We start from the raw sequence: 13,726 nt of genomic DNA, 5'->3' as shown, positions 1-13,726 counted from the left end.
TGCTCCATCCCCAGACACGTTAACAGTAGCTGTACTGGCTGCGAATGCCTCCCAAGTCCTCAGGGCAAATTAATCATTAAAAAAAGCTTGCTTTTAAACCATATTTTATATTTACAAAGGTACACTCACCAGAGGTCCCTTCCATGGCTTCACTGTCTGGGATACCGCCTTGGGAGGGCTGGGAGGATACTTCTGTCAGGCTGAGAAAAAAGTCCTGGCTGTTGGGGAGAACAGAGTGCTGTGTGGTCTCTGCAAGCTCGTCCTCCTCTTCCTCCTTCTCATCTTCCCCATCTGCAGAATCCTCAGGCATGGCTGAGATTACCACCCCCACCTCGGAATCCACGGACAGGGGTCGGGTAGTGTTGGCGGCCCCCCCCAGAATTGCATGCCGCTCAGCGTAGAAGTGGCATGTTTGCGTCTCTGCCCCGGACCTTCCGTTTGCTTCTTTGGTTTTCTGGTAGGCTTGTCTGAGTTCCTTAACTTTCACACGGTACTGTACTGAGTCCCTAGTGTGGCCTCGCTCCATCATGGCCTTGGAGATTTTTTCAAATGTTTTTTCATTTCATCTTTTGGAATGGAGTTCTATGGAGATCAGATCCAGTACCTCCCATGCAGTCCATGCTGGAGGTCTTTTTCGATTCTCAGACTGCATGATCACCTGTGCTGCTCAGCTGTCCATGCTGGGCAAACAGGAAATGAAATTCAAAAGTTTGTGGGGCTTTTCCTGTCTACTTGGCCAGTGCATGCAAATTCAGATTGTTGTCCAGAGCGATCACAATGGTGCACTGTGGGATAGGTCCCAGAGGCCAATACCGTCTAATTGCGGCCACATTAACCCTAATCCGAAATGGCAATACCGATTTCAGTGCTACTCCCCTCATTGTGGAGTACAGATATCGGTATTAAGAGCCCTTTATATCGATATAAAGGGCTTCGTTGTGCGGACGGGTGCAGGCTTAATTCGGTTTAATGCTGCTAAATTCGATATAAACTTGTAGTGTAAACCAGGCCTCAGGGCTGTGAAAAATCTACACCCCTGAACAATGTAGTTATACCAGCCTTAACCCCCTTGTGTATATAGTGCTATGTTGACAGGAGAGCTTCTCGCATTGACATAGCTAGCACCTCTCAGCTGACAGGACAATTCTCTCCCATTGGCTTAGAGCAGTAGTTTTCAGACTGTGTGTCGCGACCCAGAACTGGGTTTCAGAATGTCAGGCGCTGGGTTGTGGTGACTCTGGTCAGCACTGCTGACCGGGCCGTTAAAAGTCCCATTGGTGGTGCTGCCTGGCTAAGGCAGGCTAGTCCCTACCTGTTCTGACACGACGTGCGCCCCAGAAGTGGCCAGCAGCAGGTCCGGCTCTTAGACGGGAGGACCATGGAGCTGTGGGTGCTGCCCTGAGCACCAACTTCATACTTCCATTGGCCGGGAACTGGTCAATGGGAGCTGGGGCGGTGCCTGTGGCAGAGAGTCGTGCGGAGCCACATGCGCACCTCCGCCTAGGAGCCGGACCTGCTGCTGCCTGCTTCTGGGGTGTAGTGCAGCCTGCCGTACCAAGACAGGCAGGAGGCCTACCTCTGCACCCCCGCTGCACCGCTGACCGGGAGCTGCCCAAGGTAAGCCCCAATCCCCTGCCCCATCCCTGAGTCCCCCCTTCAAAGCCAGAGCTCCTCATGCACCCCAAACCCCTCATCCCCAGCCCAGAGCCTGCACCCTCAGCCCCCACCCCAACCCCCTGCCCAGAGCCCCCTCCCACACCCTGAACCCTTCATTCCCAGCTCCACCTTTCAGCCTTCACCTCCACCAACCCTCTGCCCCAGCCCTGAGCCCCTCCCATACCCCAAACCCCTCATCCCCAGCTCCATTGGGTTGCGGGCATCAACAATTTTCTTCAACTGGGTCGCCAGAAAAAAAGTTTGAAAACCACTAGACTAGAGGGTCTCCACTAGATATGCTACAATCTATAAATTTGTAGTGTAGACCTGCCCTAAGTCTCCATAGAGACACACCTTAAGTGTTCACACGAAGAGTTGCACGAAAGAACAAGAGGTGTGTATTCAAGCAAGCCCTTTGGGGCAAGGGTTGTCTTTTGTTCTGTGTTTGTACAGCACCTAGCACAATGGGCTCATGGTTCATGATTAGGGCTCCTAGGCACTACAATGACACAAATAATAATCAAACTGATGCAGATAAACCAGCTCTAAATCCTTTCACTTACTCACAGGTGGTTTCTGCCTAACCTGACTGCCACTCACCATCACTCCCAGCTGAGATATAGGAGAGCCCAGTCCCTCCCTCTAGACCAGGAACAGGCCCCTAGACTCTGCATACAGAGGAGCAGCTATCTGTTCTAGCTTCCACAGGCTACTTCCTGCCTTGACCCTTTTGCCATCTCTCTCTTAGTACCAGTCCTACCTAACCCTTAGTTACACTCTTTTCCAGAAGCCCTATAGCTGGCTCTCCCCTCCTCAGACTGAAGGCAGGGAGCTTTTATATCTTACGCTGCTTTCCCATACCTGCCAAGGCCCATGCATAGGTCCAGTCAGGTGCTCCTCCTCACCCTGAATGCCTGGCTTTGAACTCAAGGGGCTGATAACCCATAGCAGTGGAACAGGCCTGACTGTGCCTCTAAAGGATGCACATTTCCTGGTACAGCGGAGATTTCATATGAAATGAGAATGAAAAATGTGTATTAAGAAATACCCCTGACACCAAAAAGTTTGAAAACCATTTTCTTTGTCCTTGTTCCCTCTCATACTGTATATTGACTCTTATCAATACTCTTGATTTCCCTAGTTTCCCTAGAGACAAGCCCTTATTTTGAAATAAGGTGTCTTATTTTGGTGTAGCTTATTAAAAAAACCCAGTCAGCTTAACCAAAATTGAAATAAGATCCTCTTGCTACAAAAGAAGAGCATCCACACAGACTTGCACAAAAACAACGAAGCTGTGACTTAAAAGAAACTTGCACTCAAGTAACTACATCTGTCCAGCCAAGGCCTTATTGACCAAGAGCTTTTATGGTTGGTGCTCTTTCTTTGAGCAGAGTCAAAACCACCAGAGCACCTACCAGTCCGTGAACTACCGGGAAATGGTGCCAGCGATGCTTCTGGGTTTTAGAGGAGGGAACTCCACAGAGCCTGGTGACATCAAAAAAACATAAATAAGGCCAGCCCTTCCTAGCGTTTGTGTGGGGGTGGCGGGGGGAACATGAGGCTTGGTACAGTGTGTGGCTTATTGCACACAGTTTTAGTCAGTTTATTTAATAAAGACCAGGTCTGAAGGCTGTTCATTTATATGGTTTTAAAAGAACAGACTGGCTCCACTCACACAGGCAAGACTGAACTGTTCTATGCCAATATTGACCACTTTTAAGTATGAGACACGTTATACCCTGTAGATTGCATAGTATACATGGTGCCCAAACCTCCCAGTGGAAGGAGAATGAAGGAAGGGGGAAGTTCCAGAAAAGCCTTTTGATTAGTGTTAGATTAATCTATCTCCTTCCAGCATTCTGCTTGAGGGAAAGGCAGGATGATGTTTTCTCCAGTCGTCTGTAAAGCTCTCCAGAGATTGTCCTGGATGATCTGAGAGTTTGTGATAGTACTGCTCACACAACGTTAGATTCAATTACCACTTCTGCTGTAACGACTACCAAACACTTGATTAAGCACAGAGTGTGCTGTGACTATACTTGTGATAGTAAACTAGTAAGTGTGATTATTTCACTCTTATCTTGTCCTCCCTTTCTCTTTGTTGTATCCACTTCTTGTCTCTCATCAGATGCTAAATTTGTAAACTCTTTGGGGGCATACCACTCAACTTGCCCAGTCCCAAATGCAGGGTGCAATGTGTAACAGAGACCAAAATGAGGGACACAGAAAAGAGTCATGTACAATACTGAAAAGGCTGTGGAATTTACTCCTGTAATGGGATGTGCACTGGGGCACAGGTTTTTAAAAGTATTTCAGCATTGCTGTGCTCAGTGTCACAACCTCTAGCTGATTTAGGCCTCTAAATATTACTTTCAAATGGAATTTAGGCACTTAGCAGCCTAAATCCCATTGGCAGTCGACAAAGACGGGGAGGGATAGCTCAGTGGTTTGAGCATTGGCCTGCTCAACCCAGGGTTGTGAGCCCAATCCTTGAGGCGGCCATTTAGGAATCTGGGACAAAAAAAATTAGCTGGGGATGAGTCCTGCTTTGAGCAGGGAGTTGGACTAGATGAGGTCCCTTTCAACCCTGATATTCTATGAAAGACTTGTTAAACTTTAGAGGAATCCATTTTTAAACACACAAACATGCCTCCTACTATGCATGTAACCCAAAGCTTGCATCATTAGGGAACTGTTTGGGAGGCTCAGAAGGAAATTGACTAGAAAGTAACACAAGCACCAAAACACTGTAATAATCCAAAGTGGTTTGTGTGCACTTGTGATATAGTTCAGGAATTCTGTCTCTCAAGATAGAGGCTTTCTTCAAATCCAGTCAGCTGTGTCCCCTGGACAGCTTCGAAAATCAATCAGATTTTTAAACTTACTACTAGTTCCTTTAAACTGAGAAGTTCATATTAGAACAAGCTGAAAAAAAACCTCCTGAATCTATTTTCCTCCACACTGAAGGTTTGGCCCTGAGCCAGGTAGCCCAGCAGAGCAGTCACTTCCCCTTTTAAAACAGCCTTTCAAAATGCCCCACAGCCAGGAGCAGAAAGAGAACAGAACAGGAGGCGAGAGAAAAGCAGAGGAGAGACAAGGAAATAACAGAGCAGAGAGAGGAGAAGGGAGAAGCAAGACTTCTGGGAAGGATTTTTTTAGAGGCTATAACGTACATTTAAATAGACAAAAGGGAGGAGCGGATAGGTAATGATGAGCACAAACATGGGCCCTGATCCTGTGCAGGTGACATCTATGCAGAGATTTGCCAGCAGGGAGCTGCTTACCAAATAGAGACCATGGTTAGTAATCTAGATTGGTTTTTTAAAAACCCAAAGATATTTGATTTTTTTTGAAAAATGCACTGTATACATGGCAGTGTTTTCTGCTGTTTGGAAATCAAGGAATGTTACAAAGTCACTATTAATAAACAATAGCAATCTGCATAGCTATATCTCTTTAGCCAAGGATGTCTAAGCATTTCACAAACTCTGCACCTTCAATGCCCAATTGCTGCTAAAGGGGCATCGCTTTTATCTGACACTTCAATAAAAAAACTGGTTGTGACTGATGGTGTTTAGCCAGGATATTAGGCTGTGGCTATTGAACCAATCAGAATGCAGGCTTTCCTAAAGCCATTTCTTAATGAGGATTATCCACTGTCTTGTTAATAGGCTCAAGACATTCTAATCCTGGTCTTGTGCTGCAGGCCGTTTTGTTAGCCTTGTCAAAAAAGTGAGAATTGACATTTATTTGCATTATGCACATTGGTAGCTATTCTATCTGCAGCTGATCTATTGAATGAGAGTCTTTCAAATATAACAATGAAGATTTTCAAGGCCTTGCCTACCTGAACCAATTACCTTTAATTGGTGAAGGTGGTTGTGCTTTAGTAACTCAGATTATTTCAAAAACTCAGCAGATGGCACTGCAGCGCTACCGGCCTGAAGAGTAGGATGATGCTGATCATGGGTTTAATGTATGTCGAATATGCCCGATATACAAGTGTGCCCTCTATTTAGTACAGCAAGCAGTGAAGTCCTGCTTACTGAGCTATATGCTGGAGCCTAAAAACTTACTGGGAACATAATCGTCACATGGGTAGTATGGAGACTGGGACTGGACATGGGATTCTGATAGGCTAACTGGGACATATTCCTGTTAGAGAGCAGTTGATGGTTGTGAAAAAACAAATCTGGCCCATGGAGAAGGCTTAGAACAGCAAACCATAGCAAACATAACAACAAGCTACATAGAGACATAGCTGAAAGACAAAAAGGGCCAGATCATAGGCGCTGACTCCGTGGATGCTCTGGGGCTGGAGCACCCAAGGGGAAAAATTGGTGGGTGCACTCCCCACTCCAGCGCACCTCTGCCTCGGCTTTGCCTCCTCCCCTGAGCATTTGCGTGCCTGCTTTCCCCCCCCAGCTCCCAGCACTTGCACCGCAAAACAGCTGTTTCACGTGGCAAGCACTGGGAGGGAGGGAGGAGGAGGGGAAACGCGGTGTGCTCGGGGAAGAGTTGGGGCCGGAGCGGGGATTTGGGGGTTCCAATAGGGACAGACTGGGGGTGGAGTTGGGGCAGGGACTTTGGGGAAGGGGTTAGAATGAGGGAGGGTTGGGGCAGGGAAAGGGTGGAGTCAGGGCGGGGCCAGGGACGGTGGGGCACAAGCACCCACCAGCGCTGGGAAAAGTTGGCACCTATGAGCTGTATGCTTGGCTGGTGTAAATTGACAAGACTCCATGAATAAAGCTACCCTGATTTACACCAGCTGATGATTGAGCCAAAGGGTGGGTCTTCCCAAGGAAGTCCACAGTACAAAGATTACAACTCTGCCCAGAAGAGATGTGACCAATTTTGCAGTAGCCCCCTCTCTCTTGCAGTGCCTGCCCTTGCCTGTGTGTTTATAGATCTCATATCTCAAGGAACTAGCTGGCTTGCTGCTAATGAAGCACAGACATTTGTTGGGGACTTTAACCCAGATGCCAAAGTTTGTTGTTTGACTGTGAGAGAGACAGGCAACACCAGCAAGATTTGATTAAAAGCTTTTTATTGACAAGTGCACGCATTAATAGAGAGCAGCTTGTTTTCAGAGAGAACCAGCCAGCTTTTTACATTTTAGTATAAGCCTATATAGACAGTTTTGTTGCGTTATAAATTATTTACTTTAGCAACCCATCCCCTTCTTTTAACAGCTAGAAACTAGACACCTTTAGCATACATGCATGCCTAAAGTTAGAAATGTAGGGGAATTAAAAACAAAGAACAAAACCAGGGAGTGAAAACAAGGAGGCTGGGAAGCTAGGATTTTTATTAGTTTTTTGAAGGATTTGCTTTTAACACAGCACATTTGGTACTATGCCAGGAATGCAGCCTTTTTTTTATTTTACTTTTTTTCAGCGTTTGTGAGACATGCTGCTTCTCGTGTTTTTCCACTCAGGGATTAACCAAAAACCTTTATTAGCCTGACTTTGGTCAGGTTGGCATACTTGCTTTTGCTTGCTATATCTTTATTTAGGCCTAACACATTCCTTGCTTGCAGCACCAACCATTCTACCTGCTGGCTAGCTGAGTGCACAGGAGGCTGGCAATTTGGGGAGCTGTTTTAACCCCATCCCCGCCAGAGCTCATAGAGGTGTCCCTTCCACCAAGCATAGCGAAATGCACAGGGAAATGCAGCTTCAAACTTGGCCAATCAGAGCCACAGGGCGTTTATGTGAGAAGTCTGTAAGAGGTTGGAGATGAGATGAAAACTGACTGAGTAACCTCTGGTAACTTAGCGACGCCAAAGCTGTGGATAATCCTGCCACTGGGGTGGACTTCAGGACTGGAGCTGTTGTCTGAAATGGGAACCACTGACTCCTACTGGAGTCACTGTCCCAAATGATGTACTGAACATCTGAGAAAGCAACATAGTTTTTACTCTGCCAAAGGGTGGGAAGAGAATGAGGAACCCTGGCTCCCCTAGCCTCTACCCAGAGTAGCCAACTGGGGCACATGGAAGGAAAAGCTGCTCCACAGAGAAGGGTGAAGTCACTTGCTCCCTTGAGCAAGAGGGCAGCAAGGGAGGAATCGTGAGTTTGTGTCACAGCTTTGTCAGGTCTGCTCCTGACCAGCTCAGTTTACACACTGCCCCCGTTCTTGGCTCACAGTCATGAAACAGAAATACTCATATCCAAAAATGTGTCTCTGTCTAATTGCAGGCAAGTGTGTGTCCCCGCTGAGCCTGCAAAACTCCAGTTTTATTGAATGTCTTGGGGGTCCCCTTAGACTTTCATAAAAATAAAGGGTTACCTGTTGCAAAGTCAACCAAACAAGAAGGCATTTGTTAATTGCACCTTTCTATAGACTGAGTAGACAACATAGAGAATGCCAGCCTTGTGGGTACTGGATAACTGCCTTTATTATAGCCACACAAACCCATCAATTGTGAATGAAGGGGTTCCTCTTAAAAGGGAAATACACATTTTTCGTCCTTGGCATAATTATGCCCCGTACCCTGTATTTTAAACTATAAGAAAAAAGTATCTCTAAAAATAGGAATCCCCTTGCACAGGGCAAATGAACAAACTTGTGGAGACTTTAGCTAATTTTGCAAATGTATAACAGACAGTTGTAATTGTTATCATGTTTACCCCAGTATTCAGACTATGCCCATCACTGTGATAAAGGAGTGCCTTCCATAGCATGGTAGTCTGAATTTATGAGCATGTCCCTTTGGTTCTCTCCTGTGCTACAATACTGCTTTTGTTCTCCAATTGTTTCACTATCTCATCTCATTCCTACTCACCAGAAATCATTAGTGCTGTTCTTTGCCTCCAAATCTCTTTGTGGAAAGCCCAGCAGAGGGTGCTGTGAGATCACTGCAGTAACAGCTGCTTCTGCATACACAGTTAGCTCATAGGGCTTTTGAGGACATCTACCTAATAGTGGCAAATATAAGAGACTGATTTTTCATCTTGGTGGGTCACACTCTGGCCCCTTAGGCTCCTCTATACTATCTGACCCAACAAAGTGACATGAAAGAAATGCACTTTTTTCCATCAGGAAAATAAAATAGTCTCCATATGTAAATATCATTGCACAACGCTGGGTCTCAAGATTTGTCTTTGCAACCTTCCTAACTGGACTCCATGTGTCTGTTCCTTCCCCACACTGTATCCCTTTAACAGGATTTTGGAAGCTGCTTCTGGGGCCTGAGAAATCCCACAAAAAACCGAGTCTGAGGCCAAATGTGTGAGGTTAGGCAAGTATGTTTGTGTGGCTGCCCCTTGTCCCCAAAACACTGTGTCCATTGCCAGCCAGATGCAGCCTTTCAGTGTTTGTATGATGCCCAGCAGAAATCAGTGTATATTGCTAGATTGGAATGTATGGGAGAATCTCCATAAACTTCTTTTCTAGTTTAAAAAAAGAAAAACTGTGAGGTGCACTCAGGCTGTCAGTGTGCCTGTTTAGAGAAGGCAGAGGCAGTATCAGCACCCAGAAAAGTAACTTTTTTGGACCTCTTTAGGGTTTGATCCTGCAAGAGGCCAGAGCTGACTCAGGAGCCATTCAGTTGAAGGACCAAGCCTTTAACTTGCTATAGCCTTAGATAGCATGATGCACAAACAAAAGTGGAGTTCAACAGCAGAAGAAACCAGAGTACAAGATAAATACTTGGACACACTGACTCCTGGGTTTCCATAGTGGACACAGTGACTCCTGGTTTCCATAGAAGTGAGGTGATGGAGAACGTTTCAGTGGACTATCTGAAATGTTTTAGGTTTAATCTAATTAATGCATAAAGGGGACAGATCACCTAGATCTGGAAGGCTAATGTCATGCCACGTCTTGGAGCACAATAACCTTTGGCATGTTAATTTAGGTAACCAGAGGGGGTGCTGCATAAGCTAAACAACACAGGCCAGGACAGAAACAGGGGCCAGGTCATGTCCCAGCAAAGCTCAATAGCTCAATAGGGGACAGTGGTGCATTCTCGCCTGATTTTGGGCTAAGCCAGTCAAAGACAAGCTTCTTATCTGCTAACATTGATTGCAGCTCTCATAGGCCCTGCCACATTTGGCATGGGGATCAGGTCAGGCACCTGGACCACAGGCACCGGGAAACAAATATTGACAATCTGACCCTTTTGAGATGGGAGGGAGGCATAGGGGACAGTTAATGATTTCAGAGATTTACTGTACAGGACATTTACAAAATATAAAGTTGATTGTAACAAACTGGAAACAAAATCTTGATGTTTAGCATTAAAGGTGACACTGCAGTGGATCGGGCTTACCCAGCTGGACCATTCAGCGTCCGACGCATGGCTGTAGAACAATGGAGCAGGTGCTGAAACAATGGTATCAACAGCACAGGGGGTTAGCTGTACTGCTGGAAAAGAGGGACTGAACCATCACTCATCCCCAACCCCAGAGGGTGTTCTGGGAAGTCTTTGCTCTCTTCAGGGCACTCGGCTGCCAGCAGTGGTGCTGTAATACATGAGTGCTGGGTGCGAGTCTCCTGTGTGTTTAGATTTAGTTTGGGGGCTTATGACTTAACACTGCCAGCAAGGTGGAATCAAGAACTGGTTCTGGAGAACCCTACTGGTGGCAGCTCTCCAATAGCAGCTGCTATTCCACTCTTCTTGGTGGTTTGTTTAGCACCTGGAGTACAACCAGGAATAAGAGGAGGAATTTCCTTTTTAAAGGAAAACTCAGAGTGGAAAAATATCAGGCAGCTGCCTGGCAATGTATTAGTCTAGAGTGGGCTTCTGTGACTTCCCTTATCACTTGGGAGGTTCAAAACTGGATTGGAGAAAGCACTGAGACGTACTGTAGGGAACAATCTTGTCATGCCAGGAGGATGAATTAGGTACCCTGACAGCTCTCTCATCACAAATGAGATCCAACGGCACCAGAAAACCCTATTCACTGCGTGTCTAAAGTAATCAAACAACACTGACATTTAGGCTGATTCTTCAGTTAGTTCAACATAGTTCATTTCCCATTGGAGTCAGTGTGGCTCCATAGGGGTTTCCAACCATGCACAACTCTCTGCAGGATCAGGGCCTTAAACATAAATCACGGGGTTTCAGAGTCAGCACCCACTGTAAGAACTGGATGCTGTTGACTCCTCCCCATGTAGTTTCAGACTCACTAAGGCCACCCTCTACTCAACAAGTACAGCCAATGCACTAATGTAGATGGGACCTAGCCATGTCCTTGTGATCATGTTAAAACCCTGCGGAGTCCAAGGCTTTAGGCTGACTATGGTGACCAGTTAGGTCTGGTCTGTACTAAAACTGTAAACCAGTTGTAACAGGGTCAGCGGAGAACACTGCTGTAGTTAGGGTGTCCTGACTTACTAGCTGGAATGTGTTTGAGGTCTAAGGTGATACGACATTAGTTAATGTTTGGAAAGGTATCTCCACAGTGGCAAGAGTTAGATACTTAATTACAAAAGAGAAACCTTAGTGACTGCAGAAATGAATGGATCACTTGAGCATAGGTGCTGGAACTAGGGGTGCTGCCACACCCCTTGACTTGAAGTGGTTTCCATGATATACAGGGTTTACACTTTGGTTCAATGGCTCTCAGCACCTCTACTATAAAAATTGTTCCAATACTCCTGCACTTGAGAAGCATCGGAAAAGTCATCTCTGTCTGTTCTGAGTCCTTTCAAGTCCCCATGGCTACTTGCACTGTACTAGTCTCCGCTTCAGTCTTTCCTGGCTGGTATCTAAAGCCCTGTCTTGTGCTAGGAAATAGAACCATTGCTGAGAAGGTCTGAATTTCTATTGAAGACAGTTTGTGCTAGTGCAGACAGGACAAACCCATTGAAATGGAATTCCATCGCAAGACACCAGCAGGACCAACAATTAGGAAATTCCTAACTCCTAGTTCTTAAAAAAAAATGATGAAAATAATTGCAACAGAGTAATATGAAGGCTTAGAATAATAGAATCATAGAATATTAGGGTTGGAAGGGATCTCAGGAGGTCATCTAGTCCAACCCCCTGCCCAAAGCAGGACCAACACCAACTAAATCCTCCCAGCCAGGGTTTTGTCAAGCCTGATCTTAAAAACCTCTAAGGAAGGAGATTCCACCAACTCCCTAGGTAACCCATTCCAGTGCTTCACCACCTTCCTAGTGAAACATTGTTTCCTAATATCCAACCTTGACCTCCCCAGTGAACTTGAGACCATTACTCCCTGTTCTGTCACCTGCCACCACTGAGAACAGTCTAGATACATCTTCTTTGGAACCCACTTTCAGGTAGTTGAAAGCAGTTATCAAATCCCCCCTCACTCTTCTCTTCTGCAAACTAAACAATCCCAGTTCCCTCAGCCTCTCCTCATAAGTCATGTGCTCCAACCCTCTAATAATTTTTGTTGCCCTCTGCTGGACTCTTTTCAATTTTTCCACATCCTTCTTGTAGCGTGGGACCCGAAACTGGACACAGTACTCCAGATGAGGCCTCACCAGTGCTGAATAGAGGGGAATGATCACGTCCCTTGATTTGCTGGCAATGCCCCTACTTATACAGCCCAAAATGCCATTAGCCTTCTTGGCAACAAGGGCACCCTGCTGACTCATATCCAGCTTCTCGTCCACTGTAACTTGTAGGCCTTTTTCTGCAGAAGTGCTGCCTCGCCACTCAGTCCACTTGGCTTTTCAGTTGGTGACAATATTTAACATTATTCCCATTAATGAGCTAGTGTATTTCCTTGTTTTATTTGAATTTTTTTTTTAAATTCACTTAATTATGAGATTTTGTGCATGGGTCTTGAGCTGGCTCGCTGAATAAGGATGAATTTCACTCAGTGCACTATACTATAGGCAAAGTTAGCACAGATTCTTGTAGTTAAGGCTGCATAACACTAGAGCTGGGCTATTATCTTTTTTTTTAGTTTTCTTGTGAATTTAAAAAAGTCAGAAACATTTTGTTTTGGGTTAAACTAAACAGTTCCTTTGACTTGAAATATTTTGATTTCAAACTTTTACTTTTTAAATTAAAACTGAACAAATTTTTGAACCAGTTATTTTTAACTGAAAATTAAAAACATTTTGTTTTGACATTTTCAAAACAAAAAACTTTTGACTCTATCAGAATTTCGTGGTATTTTGGGGGGGGGGGGGGAGGACGAGGAGAATTTGACCAAAACAATTCAGCAAATTTGACATGAATTAACTACGTGTTTTGGCTAACCCAAATCTGCACCTTTGGACAAAAGAAATTTCAGTAAAAATAAAATATTTCCCAGCTTTACCTAGTACATTCCATGAGCAGTCCCTTGTCTCAGCTGTCCAGAACTCTGCCAGACTGTTAGTCAGACGAGCAGCTAGACTCCATGCCAGATACCTATATCAGGATGATTTTAGAAAGTTTTGGCAAAAATGGTTCAGCTGCTTCCAAGATGAAGGAAAAGGATATTATTTTGGCTTTGTTCAATTCTGGCAACCATTTTACTGAGAAGCTCTAATGCCTCTATGCTTCAGAGCAAGGAATTGAAATTTGACAGGATGGATGGATCACCATGGTTCCAAAAGATTGTCCCTTGCCACCTCTGTGACAACTACCCAAGTCTGGCAGAATTAAACGCCTCCGAAAAATGTCATTTGCACACGCACAGTAGTAGAATCTGGGAGCTAGTCTCCAAATATTCCACGTACACTGAGATGCTTCACCTACACATCTCCTACATGCCAACGGTACTGAGCATGTTTCAGCAGGGCATGAGCAGGATTTTCCCTGTAGTTTCTCATTTCAATTCCAGGAAGCAATCCTGAGAGGAGGGGGAATAATTAGTATGTGATCATGTAATTAAAGATTTTATCATAATGCACGCGCACAAGTTTTTACAGGCAGCCTTAATTCCGGCACTTCCTAACTTGAGTCATTGACTTTGCAACCTTAATATTCTTTTGACATAGGGTTTAAAGTCATTACACAAAACATCTATAGCTATCCATCTGGTCACAGCCATTCTGATTTGAGTCACTTCAAAGCTTTTTGTGATACTCTCTCCAAGGGCAGTGTTCAGACTCCCATCATCTCAGAGTCACCCCCTTGTGGCAAGATCTGCTGTTG

The 13,726-nt window shown here is 45.3% G+C and overlaps 1 protein-coding gene across 1 annotated transcript in view; it reads left to right on the top strand.

Annotated features, from left to right (window-relative positions):
• The window catches only part of LOC127048474 (uncharacterized), a 490,241-nt gene that overhangs the window by 254,906 nt on the left and 221,609 nt on the right, over window positions 1-13,726 (top strand). The gene's annotated exons all lie outside the window — the stretch shown is intronic.

Source organism: Gopherus flavomarginatus, chromosome 3, assembly GCF_025201925.1.
Source record: "Gopherus flavomarginatus isolate rGopFla2 chromosome 3, rGopFla2.mat.asm, whole genome shotgun sequence".
Lineage (NCBI taxonomy): Eukaryota > Metazoa > Chordata > Testudines > Testudinidae > Gopherus > Gopherus flavomarginatus.
The sequence above is the reverse complement of the archived record's forward strand: the minus strand, read 5'-3'. Positions and strand labels throughout refer to the sequence as shown.